At 47.0% G+C, this 15,671-nt stretch overlaps 1 protein-coding gene across 1 annotated transcript in view; it reads right to left on the bottom strand.

Moving 5' to 3' along the window:
- Window positions 1–12,849, bottom strand: part of RNF144A (ring finger protein 144A) — a 47,134-nt gene extending 34,285 nt beyond the window's left edge. Inside the window, exon 1 of the mRNA XM_033143057.1 lies at window positions 12,830–12,849. The gene's annotated coding sequence lies outside the window, so the exon portion shown is untranslated. The remainder of the gene's footprint in view (window positions 1–12,829) is intronic.
- Window positions 12,850–15,671: the final 2,822 nt, after the last annotated feature.

Here is a 15,671-nt window from a genome sequence, read left to right as displayed (position 1 = left end):
CTGGGAAGTTGTCAAGACTGAAGGGAGGGAGCATTACAAGATGGAAGGCCTAACACTCCAATGTTCAGCAGTGCAACATGTTCATTGTTCCTCAGTCAACAAAGATACAAGGAAATTTCAGACTAGGTAGCAGACTCGCCATTCTTCCTACTATCTCTACTGAAAACTACCAGTAAGCAGATCCTAGATACTACAGTACTATTCTGCTGCACAGCTTTCGTTATAATCAATAAAAGGTTTGCTAGAAACCAGAGAGGGAAGCTGAGGTTCTGTTGCAGCAGGATTAATCTGAGGAAAGAGACCCAATGATTCAAGCGTGCATGCCTCGTGCACTGTTGGTGGGGACGGAGGAATTGTGTCAAATTTCAGCTAGTTATTTTCCTTAGTAATTAATTTTTTAAAAAAATGATTCCGGCGAACAGCAGGACAGAGAAGATTAGCTGGCTGCTGGTTTCCTTGAGCTGCTGAGGCAACAGTTGCATGTACTGTATATTATTCTAACCTCAATTCAAGGCTTCAGATTCAAGATCTGATTTAAAGTGCTAGTGATGGATACAAGTCCTAAACAGCTTGGTGCCCAAATCTCTGCAACATCAGACAACTAAATCTGCTTGCAGACCCTGCCAAGATTCAGGGTGAGGGGATACACAGGGCAGTCTGTCTCCCACATGGTTTGGTTTCAGGCACCGATTGAAACCCTTTTTTATTTACCTAGTCTTTTACAGTTTGCCAAATAGCAGCTCCTCTCCTTATCAGCAACGTATGTATTTCTGCTTTCATGATTTGCTATTCATCTTTTTCGTACATGCATGCTTTTAGCTCTTCTGCTGAAATCAGGAGAGGATCAATAACCCCTGGCAGAATGAAGGACTCTTCATTTTTCTCAATGGTCTTAAAACAATGCCCAGTTCCACCCATTGTTTTTGACACAGAAATGTCAACATACAGTAATTTTACCATATTTTGAGGTTTTTTTTTGTTTGTATGCCCTGTTCATTAGCAAAGGTTGGCACTTACCTTTTAGGGCAAATTAATTTTCGTTGGACTCCTCTCCCCACATGGTGCAAATATCTGCTCAGAATCATAAACAGGCATATTCAAATGAAATATTCACCCCATGAGAAGTAACTTTGTGATGATTCTTCCAGTAACAGGGCAGTTACTGTATGCAGAAGGGAGCTGACTTCAACCTGCATGTGAATGACCCCCCAAAATGTTCATCTTTGGGGTGTGGCGCTCTAATAGTCTGGAATTCCACTTTTCTTTGTCTCGGATTAGATTTATTTCGAAATCCGCTATGTACTGTCAAAGTGGGGCTGGCCACACCGATTCCCAGAAGCCACCAGCATAGTGTGTACGCGTGGGGCAGGGAACCTGTGGCCCTCTTATGTTAATGTATTCCAGCTCCCATCAGCCTCAAGCGGCATGGTCAATGGTCAGAGCTGATGATGAGTTGTAGCTCATCAAAATCTGGAGAGCCACAGAGTCCCCGTTCATGATGTAGGTGCTCAAAATGTTCTTGAGATTTTATCAATTCACTGAAGTCAAATCACTTTAAACACCCTGTGTAGAGCAGTTTGGCACTGAATCATTTGTACTGGAAAGCTTCCTGCATACACACACGCACACCAACTTTGGTCTGCATCCATCCAAGGCTGCATAAAGTATTTGGCAGTGACAGTTCAGAAATAAATGTTCCAAGGCACATTAAAACAGCATCCCATTCATCTCATCTTGAGCATAATGAAAAACACAAGAAGTACACTACTAGCTAAAACGAGACCACACCTGTCAAAATGCAATTTACTTCCAATTCCCCGTGTGTTTCAAAACACTACGTATGTAACACTTAGTGGACCAAGCAGATGATCCGGGGGCCATAAAAGTTTGTTAACGCAAAATTAAAAGGGAGATACAAGAAAGAAAAACACAACAGAGGTTTCTCAGAAGTTACAAAACACGGCCACTCTGTTGTAAACCCAGCTGAACCGTAAGATCTTCAGAAGGGGCATTGCTAACCATACCATCATTGGCAAACTGTTGTTTAACAATTTCTCAGATATGGGTCTCTTCTGTGGTATTACCCACCCTCTGAAATGCTCTTCCTTGTACAGTACAGGAGGCACCACACATAATGAGCTCCAGACTTCTTCAGATGGGAAGTCTCATCTGTTCCAACATGATATCACTGACAGCAAGTATTAGTGCTTCACTCATTCTCTCACAAACTATACGTATCCATCAAATTTCCATGGTTCTGTGCAAGTTGAAAGGAGATCTGTGTGCCTTGCCAGGCGTGACAACCTTTGGCGCTCCAGATGTTGCTGAACTACAGCTTCCATCAGCCCCTGCAAGTATGGCCAATGGCCATGAATGATGCAAGTTGTAGTTTAGCAACATCTGGAGGCTAACAAAGGTTCTTCATGAAATCTGGGTGTCCAACCATTTGGAGAAGCCAATGTATGTATACAGCTGTATACACATAGAAAAACCCCTTTCCATGTTTGCACTGAACACAAAAAGTTTGGGAGACAGAGCTATTGGACATGATCAGTCATCCTCAAATGTATCCAGCATACATGGAAATGGGGAGAGAAATTGTATGACTGAATTGGGCTATGGATTTCAAACAGAATGAAATGAGACAAACACTGAAATTATACTGGAATGGGTGAAGTAAATAATTATATATAAGTCAGACGAAGAATCAGATGTTCTTTAGCTTCTTCTCTCTCTGAAATCTTTTTCTATTCTTTTTTCTCTATCTCTTCCTCTTTCTTTCTTTCTTTCTCTTTCTTTCCTTTAGATTATTGTTTTAGTTTGGACCAAAAAAAACATATTTGATAATATTCTTTGTATTTTTCTTTATAAACACTAAATAAAAAATTATTTAAAGAAATCACATTTAGATAACACAAAGATTCAGGATGATCAGTCTCCCCACAGAATAGAAAGGCATCTTCTTGAGCATCTTAGTGTGGGGAAAGATGTAAAAGTTCCACTTTGGATGCACTGAGGAAGTGCAGGAACAGAAAGTGCAAGTCACTTTTGCACCATTTCCCAGCATCTCCAAACATCTCGAGTCCCTCTAAATAATAAACGATGCTTTCTTTTTCTATGTTGATGTGTTTGTTTCCTTTGCCTCCTGCTCCCTCCCCTACCGAATCACTGGAGGAGACGGTGACTAGTTCACACCATCCCAACGGGATTGTTGTTTTGCTCTCAGCTTGAAGAACATTCAGTTGTCAGCAGCACTGGGAGTACCCAAAGTGGGCCCTTATGGCTAGGATTATGTGCCCATGAACAAAGGTTTAGAGATCCAGGGATAAGGATCACCCTGCCATCACATCTCATGGTGCCTCGGAGGGCACAGATGCAGTCTAGTAGCAGCTCCCAGGAGCCACAGTTCTCTCCAAACGGGAAGAAGCTTATTGGTGGTACTTCTCCTCTGCTTCTTCCAAGGCAGCTACTTTGGCTTGGATGTACCTCTTGCAAGTGCTTCTCAGGTGGAGAGTTCCATGGCTTTGTTGGGAGGCTGGCACCTCAGATGGGCTACAAATAACTTCCTGCCTCTGTCCAGCCCAGGGAAAGCCTTTAATGGTAGGGAAAGCACATGTCAGGACACCTGGACATCACTTGCAAGCTGCTGTACACAGTTTGCCCAAGATCCCCTTGCTCTGTGGTACCCAATTCAATGTTCACCTGTGCTGCCAGCTTATCCAAAGTCAGGTATGGCTCTGGAAATACCGGTACTCAGTTCTCAGAGTGTGTGTTAGGAACCACCACACTCCAACCAGCTCTGTATCAGAGCTAAAGCCACAACCAGCTGTCAGAGGAAAATCAGGAGATGGGAACCAGAGGTCAGTAGTTGGGTCATGGAGTGAGACAATGGTCAGCTGGGGGGTGTTTTTTAGTGGGACGAGGCCTGAAGTCAAAGCCAGGAGTCTGAACCTACAAGCAAACAAAAATGTGCTAGAGCAGTACAACCACAGCTGTGGGAAGATACTTCAAGCCACGGTTTGAGTTGCTCCTGAAACAGAGTCACTGTGCACAGGGAACCAGATTGAGTCTAACCCATAGACATATGTGACAGCCAGGAGCTAAGTAGCTGAGCCGGAAGTATTTTCTAAAAGTTGGATAACTAGCTGGAGTCACACCTATCTCCAGGCTGATCCATACATACATGCATGCTCTTCCCTACTTCATGACTGTCAGACTTCATAATGGACCATCACCACAGGCAGCAAAGAGTTGCCATCACAAACAGAGGGCTTTTTAGTAGCTGACACATTTAACAGTCAGTCAAATAAGAGCTGACAGAAAGATCAAGGGATGCATGCGAATCATGCGTGAAACAGGCCTCAGATTAGAGTTTTGCACCTCAGGTTCAAAGAATTCCCGCATGGTCGCAAAGCTATCTAGAAATTGGGGCGGAATTTAAAGGATATTATTTTGAGTGCAGTTTTCTGTTGAAAGCTCATTACCTCCAAAAGCTACCCTTTCAAAATATTAGCTAAATGCCTACAGTGCTGTCAAGTATCCCATTTTCCCCGGGATTCTCCTTATTTTAAGCAGTTTCCCGCTGCTCTCCCTTATTTCCCTTAAATTTCCCGTTTTTCATGGAAGCAGCTCCTCCCCTGCTGGCCAGGGACTGGGTGGGAAGACCTCGCCTACTTGGAGAGAAAAGCCTCAGCCCTCAAAGCAAGTGGGAGCCGTTTCCCGTGCTTACAGGGGGGTGTATTCCTCCCCCTGCATCAGCCCCTATCCGTTGCCGCCAAGCCCCTCAGCCGGCCAATAGGGTTAGCTGGTGGGCAGAGCCTGGCTGCCTTTGAGCAGCTGCTGCTTCCTGTCCTGTTTTGATGGGATCAGACAAGAAGACGATGGGGCTCCATCACGCAGAGCACATGGCTGCCCTCCTCTTTGCTCCACTCCTAGCCTGAGCCCGCTTGGAGTTTACATTGCTGCTCCGCCCACTTTTGCTTCTGGCTCCACCCACCACTGACATGTGACTGTCCCCGGGATAGGTGAGACTGCTGATCCCTTATTTTCAAATCCGAAACTTGACAGCTATGAATGTCTACCTGGGCTGGAGTTCCTATTTCTCAAAAGTCTGGACCCCAAAAGACCTAGTGTTCTGCTTTAGTGTACTGGAGCTTGGAAATATCCTGCTAATATGCTGCTTTTTTTTCTTCTTCTTTCACATCCTTCTGCAGAAGACAGCAAGAATGGATTACATGGGCAGCTCCTGAATGAGACATTAAGCTCCTGAATGAGACATTATCTAGAGGCTTTCGAGGGAGCAACTGGGCCATTTATGGTTACAACTGTTTTTTAAAGGTCCGGAACATAATGCGCCAAGACCTAAATAGATAAAAAGAACCCTGACTGCTGCTTCTTTTTACCTCCCTATAAAAATCTAGGAACGATACTGTACTGTAAGTTCTAGTAAACAGATAGAATTTTCAAACCAGTTAACCCAAGAATAGTCCTACTTAATTGGTGGCACCTGAGCATTTTCCCCAAAATTACCGCAAAGCAAAAATGCCACATACCTTCCATAAAAAGCACAATTTACTTCAGCTCATACAATAAAGCAGCATTTCTGAAACACTACTCAGGTGTTCTCAGAGGCAAAGGTCAGTCTTTTTACAGAACCAAATTATGCTGGAGAAGCTGGCCTCTGCATTTAATGGGCAGTCCAGAAGTATGAGTAACCAAAACAAAGATGGATGGATGTTCTATATTACACAAGACAGCAATCAGATCATAAAATAAGCTGAGGCGTGTCGGCAAGTGACAGCATCGAAGGACAACTCAAGCTAGGCTGAAACAACTTTCCACCTTCCTTAAATTAAGGGTGGGGGCACAGGCCATTGGTGCTGAGTGGAACTCTGAACAAACAGCCTTTTAAACGCACTGCTGAAACATTTCCACAAACTATGCCTCAGACCTATGCGGGGAAAAATGAATTGCACTGAGAGTTCAACACATTCTGTCAGCCTGCCCAAGCAACACCAACAGCAAGAAGTCATCATCTGCACCAGCTAGGGAAAGGTGTCAGACGATGGTCCCCTAAAACATTTCTGCAAAATATTTGGAGGGATAGCCACACACCCGATATTCGCTGACACCTCTGCTGTTGGCGTTACCCTGGACAGAAATATGTGGCCATGCATTCTCAAAACATTTAACTTCCAGGCATTTTTAAGAATGGATAGATCTCCGAGGCCCAGATCTCCTTAGTTCAAAAGCTTACAAATTTAGTGCCAAGCAACCTAGAAAATCTAAGCTTATTTGGTTTTCACTAGCTACTGTTGTTGTGAATCCCTCCCTTAGCTTACTCTACATAAATTGCCTTTCACTATCCATTCTGCTGCCATCTGACCCCCCCCCACTGTTTCTTCCACCCATGTATAAATGCGCCTCTTAAGATAACCCTTTCACCCATCTGATGAAGTAGACTCCAGTCCATGAAAACTAATGCCACAGTAAACTTGCTATTTGTTAAAATGTCACATAGATTCTTTGCTTTCTTTAATCCGTTCCTGAACCAAGTGAGAATCCACCCTCTCCCCTCAAGTCTGCCAAATTTACCCAAGAGCTAATGAAGAGAAATGCTGAAACCTTTTTGGAACTCCAATGGGTGACTTCCTCCATGTTTGGTGACAGTGCCAAAGACCAAAGACTATAAAGCCATGCCCATGCTGTGCTTTGTGCTAGCTGCTTATCTGCATGGCGGGTGGTGTTGAAGGTCCCGAAAACAGAACAAAGTAACTACTGCTCAGCAGATGCATACTTGGATGTGGGAGGGCCTTCCCAACCAGTGTTCAAAATCAGCCAGGTGCCAGGCGCTTTTTGCACCTGGCTATTGGCCACTTGCGACCAAGTGAAGATTCCTGGGTGCCAAGATGGCGCCTGACATCTCCACCATCTGGAGGTGCATGCCTGGGGATCATTGGATCTTGACAGTTTCACACACTGAATGGTCCGTGTCACCATTAAGAAAAAGAGGTAGGAACAGGCCAATATCTATGTGGACTGTCCCTGGGTCAAGTGACTTTTCTTCTCAAAGTTCTTAACCAAGCTCAAGATTGTCTTCTGCACTAGCCCGATGTTTAACTGATAATCAATCGGAATCAGTCCATCATTTGAAAAATAATACTTTAGAGCTGTCTTGCCCCAAAATGGCAAATGGACATTCTGTTTTGGCGACTGCAACCCTGGTTTAAGGAGCCATTTGGTGCCTAGATTATATATCTGACACTGTTCCCAACCCCCTCAAAATAGCCAGTATCTCCTTTGTAATTCAGAAGTACAGTGTGCAGTTGAGAGCTGCTGATGAAATGGACACTATACCTAAGGCATGGATATGCAAACTAAGGCCCAGGGGCCGGATCCGGATCAATCGCCTTCTCAATCCAGCCTGTGGATGGTCCAGGAACCAGCGTGTTTTTACATGAGTAGAATGTGTCCTTTTATTTAAAATGCATCTCTGGATTATTTGTGGGGCCTGCCTGGTGTTTTTACATAAGTAGAATGTGTGCTTTTATTTCAAATGCATCTCTGGGTTATTTGCGGGGCATAGGAATTCGTTCATTTCCTCCCCCAAAATATAGTCCGGCCCCCCACAAGGTCTGAGGGACAGCGGACCAGCCCCCTGCTGAAAAGTTTGCTGATCCCTGACCTAAGGGTACAATTAACCAAACACTGGTGCCCCATTAAAAGAAAGAAAAAAAGACAGTGAGAAGAAGAAGAGAAGAGTTTGGATTTGATATCCTGCTTTATCACTACCTGAAGGAGTCTCAGAGCAGCTAACATTCTCCTTTCCCTTCCTCCCCCACAACAAACACTCTGTGAGGTGAGTGGGGCTGAGAGACTTCAGAGAAGTGTGACTAGCCCAAGGTCACCCAGCAGCTGCATGTGGAGGAGCAGAGACGCGAACCCGGTTCACCAGATTATGAGTCCACAGCTCTTAACCACTACACCACACTGGCTCTCGTGAGATCATTGTGAGCAGCACAATTAGTACTATTCCCACCCCCACCCCACCCCAGCTAAGGGTGCCAAATGTTTCCTGGAAGGACTCCTGGGTCTTTAACACCTACCTAGCGTGCAGAAATGTAGCAGATGCAGCTTTAGCCATTTGTCTTCATGGCAGGAAAAGCTTCATCTGCTATATTTCTGCCTGTCAGACAGCTGTAAAAAGGCAAATGAACCTGCCAGGGCTAAAGAAAAAGAAGAGAAAGTTGTTAGCCTTTATTTTTAATTAGCTTACACTGCAGGACGCTTTCTCTCTCTCATTATTTTTCCTCTCTATAAAAGAGCTGTTTCGACCCCTGTGATGGAAGGTATAGCTATTCCACCGTTGTGCTGAGAAACTGCAGATAATTTCGCACAACAGGCCAAGAGCAAGCCTTTGTAAGGGTTCCTTCTTTTGCAGATTTAACTCCATGGTGCCGTAAATATTTACAGCAATGTTCCTTCCATCTCACCCAACTCCCCCCACCCCCACTTCTGTTTTTGGAGAAACCCAGCCAGATGGGCGGGGTATAAATAATAAATTATTGATTATTGATTATTATTATTTCCCCTCTTATAGATAATAAGGAAACCATCAGTAGATATTCACATTTAAACTGACAAGCAAAAAGGGAAGAGGATGGAGAGATCTCTTGAAGAGAAACCATAGGATCCTCATAACTCCCCATAAAAGTTTGGTGCGCTGCTACAGATTAGAAATGGCCGGGGAGCAGAAGAGAACAAGAATTCTGAAGGATGTGAAGAGGTCAAAAGTCAGCGAGGGAGGCTCATATAATTAGACCGGAAGATCTGCTGGAATAAAATAAGATTCCTATGATGTAACTAGATTTGAAATAGCCTGGGGCGACTCATGACATTAATGAAATCTGCCCCAAAATATAAGCCAAGACGGAAAGGACGCAGAAAACTCTACCAAATTATGGAAAATGCAGGCAAAACAGCAACAACTGATAAGTTTTTATGCTGCCAGTGTTTAGTTAGCAAAGGATGATAAGCCAACCAGTTAATTCATCCGTTACAGTTACTCAAAAACTAAAATTCCAGATTTCATCAACCAACTGCAGGTGGCTTCAACTTTGCAAATTTTAAAATCTACAGGCTTTAAAAAAAAAAGAAACAAAAAAGCCAGTTTTAAATTTAGGCCTTTATTTTAGGAGCTAAAATTAAATAGCTGTTTTGGAATGCATAGCTTTTTTAGCTTCTGGAATTCATGCTGCTGTTCCATTTATTTTTAACTGGTCCGGTATGTTTCGGGTAATTTTGTGCTGCTAGCATTTAAAATGGTCTAGTTTGGCTTTAAATGGTATTGTGTTTTTACGATAGGTAAGCCGCGTTGTAAGGACTATGCCCATAAAGGCAGCCTATAAACAAGTTTATAAGTACATAAGTACAGCCCAGACACGATGCAACACATGCACATATATTCCTAAATTTTGATATACGCAGGGAAGAAACCTGCATCACCAGAAAGCTTGCACACAGCAATTCTGAACGATGACTTGGCCAAGCAATACTTACTGCCTTTCTTTCTCCGTGTTCTATTTCTCACACTTCGCTCTCACTCTTAGCCTCTTTATGTGAAGCAAGGTTATGGATAAATGCCCAGCGCCGCTGCGTTGACAGCATACTTGAGGGTACCATTCCCTCACCCTGCCCCCCCATCTATCTCCTTTATGTTTCCCTGCAGCAAATGATGAGTATCCTGAGTCAATTTGTGTGGGTTTCCTGCCAGCGGCTTCAGCAAGGCTCGCTTTAAAAAACATACCAAGAATAGCATATGAGCCTCTCCAGGAAGCAGAGTTGGAGGGAGTGGAATATATGCCAGGCCAGCCTATGGATGAGATGACCGGAGCTCCTTTAGAGAACATGTAAGGGGGCCTCTGTGCAGTTCTGGGGTCTCGAGGTGGCGGAATGCAACATATAGTTCCTCCTACACTTGGTATTTGCACAATTCTGCTGCTTCTTCTGAGGCTAATTTTAGGCACACGCCACCTTTCAGCCATTTTAGCAGATCTGAACTTCCAAGAGCGAGGCATCTGCCAGTAGCAACACAAGAGAGAGGAGAGAGAGGGAGACTTGACATTCACGCAACTCTGGCTCCTCCAGCGGATGGAGGGAATGGGAGAAAGGGGCTTGCACTCTAAGCCTCAACACTTCCACACTTGCATTTTGAAAAACCCACTTGTGAAGTGCCCAAAGAATGTGTTGCAAAAAAATATTATTATTATTATTATTATTATTATTATTATTATTATTACTATCAGGACGTTTGCTAAACATGTGAACAGGAGGTACAAAGCGTTCCCAGATTGTGAACCAGGTACTCCATAAACCAGATTGCCCCCTTATGTAGTCCATTAATTGGTCCAGGCAAGCTCCACCATCTGGTTCCTTATGATCACAAGGAACTGGTTCACACATGCGAGCCGGCCACTTTCTCTTCCCCCCCCCCCCACCCATCTCTCAAGCGCCCTCGCCCAAGGCTTCCCTGGTTATAGGGTTGCACAGACAATAGATCCACAATGGCTTCAGGCAGCAATTTTCTAGCCGGAGTGATTGGGGGTTTCACACTCAAGATCCCCATAACAAGAAGCGGCAAGCATGGGTACAGGAAACGGGTGGAAGCCAGGGGGTGTAGCCTAAACAAGTGCTTCCCAAACTTGGGTGTCTCCGGTTGCTTTTGGACTACCGCTCCCATCATCCCCAGCTAGCAGGACCACTGGTCAGGGATAATGGGAAGTGTAGTCCAAAAGCAGCTGGAGAGCCAACTTTGGGAAACCCTACTCTAATGGAAGCCTCCACTGGATTCAAATGGCTTTCCAACAGGGGATTGACATGGCTGGATAGCACTCTTGCATCACAAGGCAGAACTCATAAGTGTGAGATGGATGAAATGACAACAGGTGCAGCTGCTCCCAACAATGTATTTCTGAAGAGGCAGCTCATCTGAAAATGTCCACAGGTATAAGAATAAGTCAATTACCCAACAGCAGGGATGGGGAACCTACCGCCTTCCAGATACTGTTGGAATCCAACTCCCATCAGCCCCAGGCAGAATGGCCAATGCTCTCGAATGATGGGAATTAGGAGTCCTAAAAAAGCTCATCTGGGGGGGCCACAGGTTCCCCATTACAGCCCTGACCTTCCCGAGGGACACAATATTATCCAGTCTCAACAAATCAGAGGACCAGCAAAGGGGAATCTCTCAGCGTTATAATCACATCCATTCACACACACACAGCACTACCCCAGGCCTAAATCCTCTGAAAGCTTCTTAAATACTCTCCCAACGCTTCCCCCTCTGTTCTGGCAGCCCTCCCCACATACTCAGACCTTCTAGTGCGGCCAAAGGTTGTCAGATCTCGCCCTTTTTTCCCACTGCAGAAAATCTGCCAGTGGAAAGGATTAAGTTGGGAGATTGCTCTCCCTGCTGCTGCTTCTCCATCTGAAGGGATTCCAAGGCTGCCTGAGTATTAATGTCAGTGGAGGCTGTGGAGGCTGGCTGCATCCCCCTGCCTTTTTGTACTGTCTCTACAAACCTGCTTCTACCTTGGCTGGGGCAGGGTGGGAAAACTAAGCCAAAAAAGAAAAAGAAAAGTGTCCCATGGCTGCAGAGGGCTTTATAAACGGAGGGTCATGTCAGGATGGATGCCAAATGCGGCAGGAGGGCAGCAGGAGAGAACCACATGATTATATTAAATTGTGTGCGTACAAAGATTCATGGAGTCGGAAGGGACCCCAAGGGTCATCTAGTCCAACCTACTGCAATGCAGGAATCCTGCCCACAGCCGTGCCTTGGTGGGCTAGGACCACCAAGCTTTGGGGTCAACAGCCAGATGCAATGACCCATTGTGCCACAAGATGCCACATAGCTATCCAATAAAGTACTTCCACAGCTATCTGTACCTGCCACGGGTGCCAATCAAGCAGGTCTTCCCCCATACACCCTCATTTATTGGCCAGCGTGCAGGCCAGCTAAGGGAAATAAATAACCGACATGAAAACCAATTCCAAGAGAGATAAGTAACCAACACAAAATCAATTTGCACCTCTTGGCGATTAAGGACTTGCGTGGATATTTTTTTTTTCACGGAGATGCTATCTATATAGTACTTTAGAAATCAAGAAGCGTTAAGAGGCGGCCCGATCCAATTTCCTCCGCTCATTTGCCTGGCGGAAAAGAGTGAGAATAGCCAAGGGTGCCCACCACCCAAGAGGCAGAGGACCCTTCAGAGCGCATGCACACCCAGCCGGAGGGATAGGCGAAAATCCGGAGTCCGCATTCCCAGCCGCCCTGGGGGGCAAAGTGAACTTCTCCAAGGCGCCACCGCCTCAGCCTATTGGGGCACGGAGGGGGCTAAATTCTAACCCTGCACAAGGGTGCCAACTTGAACAAAATATTGGGGATGGGGGACCAGGTAAACTCCGCCCCGCGTAATCCATCACAAGACGTGGCGGTGCGCACACGCCATTTGAATGGCAATATACCCATAAACTGGGGGGAAGGGGCAGCTCCCTCCAATGTTTTATCGGGGATGGGGGGCGAAGGGAGACCTCGGCCCTAGGAAGGGGCTCCTATGCCCGCATCTCCGTCAACGTGAAGGGAGGGACGGCGGGTAGGAAACACAAAGCGCGAGAGGCAGCGCGGGCAAGACGCGCGTCGGTGGGGACGCCTCGGAGAAGGAGCCGCCTCGCCTCTCCCCAAGCGAGCGGCCTAGCGAGCGCGCCATCCCCGTCGGATGCAAGCAGACACAAAGCCGCGCGCGCCGCGCGCGCCGCGCCGCCTTACCCTCCTGCCGCCGCCGCCGCGCGGGAAGAAGGGGGGACTGTGGTCGCCGCTGCCTCTTCCCTCCTGCGCTGCTGCTGCTGCTTCTCCTCCTCCCGCTCGCCTGGACCGCCGCGCCTCAGTCTCCCGCGCTGCCTTGCCCGGGTGTTGCCTCTTGGCGCATTGTGGTGCTGCTTCCTCCGCCCGCGCTGCCTTCACGGCGAAGTCTTGCCCGCGCGCCTGGGCGCTTCTGTCTCTCCCTCTCCCGCCGCTCCTTTTCTTCTTCTCCTGCCCGCTGCCCGCCTCCTCGAAGGAAGGGAGGAGGAGGAGGAGAAGAGGGGAGGAGGAGGAAGAGGAGGAAGGAAGGAAGGAAAAGGGAGCAGCTAATCTGAGCGCGAGGACGCCATTAAGCTCCGGCGGCTTGGCAGCCGCGGCGGCTGGGCTTTGAAGCGCGCCGCTCAACTCCGGGCGCGGCGCGCGCGCGGGAAGGAGGCGCCCCCTGTCGGCCCCGCGGAGCACTCCCCAGTTCGCGCCTCGCTCAGACGGGGCGGGGGCTTGGCATGGTGCGGGGCTCCTTTCTCCGGCTTGGGAAGGAGAAGCGCCTCCGGAGAAGAGGGCTGGCTAGGGGGTGGCCAGCGCCCCGTGATCGGGATAGGCCTGCGGATGGCGCTCCAGGAGCTGGAGGGCGGTTCCTCTTCACCCGTTGCGAAAAAGCGCCTCTGGGTGGGTTGCGCGGTTGTGCGAATGCCTGCCGTCGACCCGAAAGCGAGGAGAGATTGTGTCCTCTCTTGCCAATATAGGTAGGATGAGTGTGAGTAGAAACTAGCCTGCTGTAAGTACACAGGTGGGGTTGGACTACAACTCCCGTCATCTCTGACTGCTGGTCCTTGCTGGCTAGGGATGGTTGGGGTTTGTAGTACAACATCTGGGAATCCGAGATGGAGAAAGGTAATAGGCACATTCATTGCTTTACCTGGGCAGTGTGTATGGAGCACCTGGGCTGCCCAGATGACAAGCCTCGCTGAAGGAAAGCAGAGCAATACGTTTGGCACCAGTTTGGCTGCAGGAGTTGCCGGAAGGCTACAAGGTGCCATCCACTCTGGATTTGTGTAGCCCTTTCTTCTCCTGAAGATATCCCACTAGGCAGTTCAGGTTCACGGTAGTTTCTTCTAGATGCTCCTAGCTTCCCTCTACAGCAGGCATCCCCAACCTTTGGCCCTCCATATGTTTTGGACTACAATTCCCATCATCCCTCACCACTGGTCCTGTTAGCTAGGGATCATGGGAGTTGTAAGCCAAAACATCTGGAGGACCACAGGTTGGGGATGCCTGCTCTACAGCATGTGCAGAAACTGCCTTCTCGGCTGTTGGACCCACTGTTGGTCTGTCTGCTCAATCCTCCAGAGCCTGCCTTCACTCATTAAGGGTTTGATACCTATCGGCTGCCCTTGCTTGGTTTAGCCAGCCGGGTCTGGCTGCTGTCACATTCTGACAGCTTATAGGAGCCACAGGTGAGAGCTGTGCGGGGCGGTGGGGGGGGGGGGACAACCAAAAGTGGACAAACTACTCCAAGAGGACCACAACATGTCTCCCCCACCAGAGGTACTACCTCTCCCCTCACACTCCCATCAAGCAGCATTTGAACTGTCTGGTGATGACCTGAATGGGTTATCTGTTCATAACAATGAATGCCAGTTGCAAATGGAAGCCTGGCAGTTTCAAAGCGTATAGCTTTTTTTTTTTTTTTATTACTAATTATGAGCAAGATCAACACACTAATTAGATCGTTCTCTGGGGCATCAGGAAGAATCTCCATGCAGAACTGGCCAGGAAAACTACATTGCTGGCTAACTGAGCTAGGAGATTGAGTTCCACAGGCTGCAATACATTCAGCTGCTAAGTAGCAGATATTCTGGATGAAGAGCGGGCAGCGGTTGTAATGGTAGAGTAGCATTGCTAGTAAGGCTGGAACAGACGCCATCGTGCTTCTTGCAACATGTGTGCTGGTGGCTTTGAGGTTTTGAGGCTCGATGCAATCCATAATGAAAGATAGGTGGTTTGGGTGTAGACTTGCAAACTTTATTTAGGCAAGATTCCATCTGAAGAGAGGGCAGATTTGGCTAAACTGCTGTGGAATCAAGCCCCATAATTGCTTCTTACATATTTTGAAGGCGGGGAGGGGGGGGAACTAATGTCAAAGGCCTACATAAAAGAAATAATAAGGATGGGAGAATTTCTGGACACACTTTGTTGTATATGATTATGGTTATGGCAATAAAAATAGTGATTCAGAGAATTACCATTCAAGAAGTTCTTTTTTATATATATTTATTTTGTCCCAGCAGCAAACGATACATCTTTATATAGAGCCCGTGGCTTTGGTCTAAATTGGTGTCTTGCCGATGTAACGCGGGTCGTCGTAACCAGCTTAAAATTCATCTTTCAAAATATTATTAGGCTGTGTGGTTACAGGGACAAAATAAAACCCCTCTCAAATGGAAGGGATTGTAGCAAAACGGTGCATTTCAGTACCTGTCCAGGTTCATTGTCGTTTGGAATATTATTTCTTCATTTATTTTGAGGATTTTAAGCCTGTCTTTCAAATGCAGTTATTCTCAGGGCAGCTTACAAGTTGCTGACAGCAGCAACAACAAGCTCAAAACTCACATGCAGGCCAACAGCCCTGTTGATGGTCAGAAAATGCTTCCTGCTTGGGGCCTGCAATCTCACGGTCTCTGGAGGTTGCTATCCATAGAATCATAGACTTGTACAGTGGGAAGGGACCTCTGAGGGTCATCTAGTCCAGCTCCCTGCCATGCAATCTCAAGGAAGGAGAGTCCAGTGTTATTTCTGGTGGTGGGAGAGG

Source organism: Lacerta agilis, chromosome 3, assembly GCF_009819535.1.
Source record: "Lacerta agilis isolate rLacAgi1 chromosome 3, rLacAgi1.pri, whole genome shotgun sequence".
Taxonomy (NCBI): Eukaryota; Metazoa; Chordata; class Lepidosauria; order Squamata; family Lacertidae; genus Lacerta; species Lacerta agilis.
Note: the sequence above shows the minus strand (reverse complement) of the source record. Positions and strands in the feature narration are given on the sequence as shown.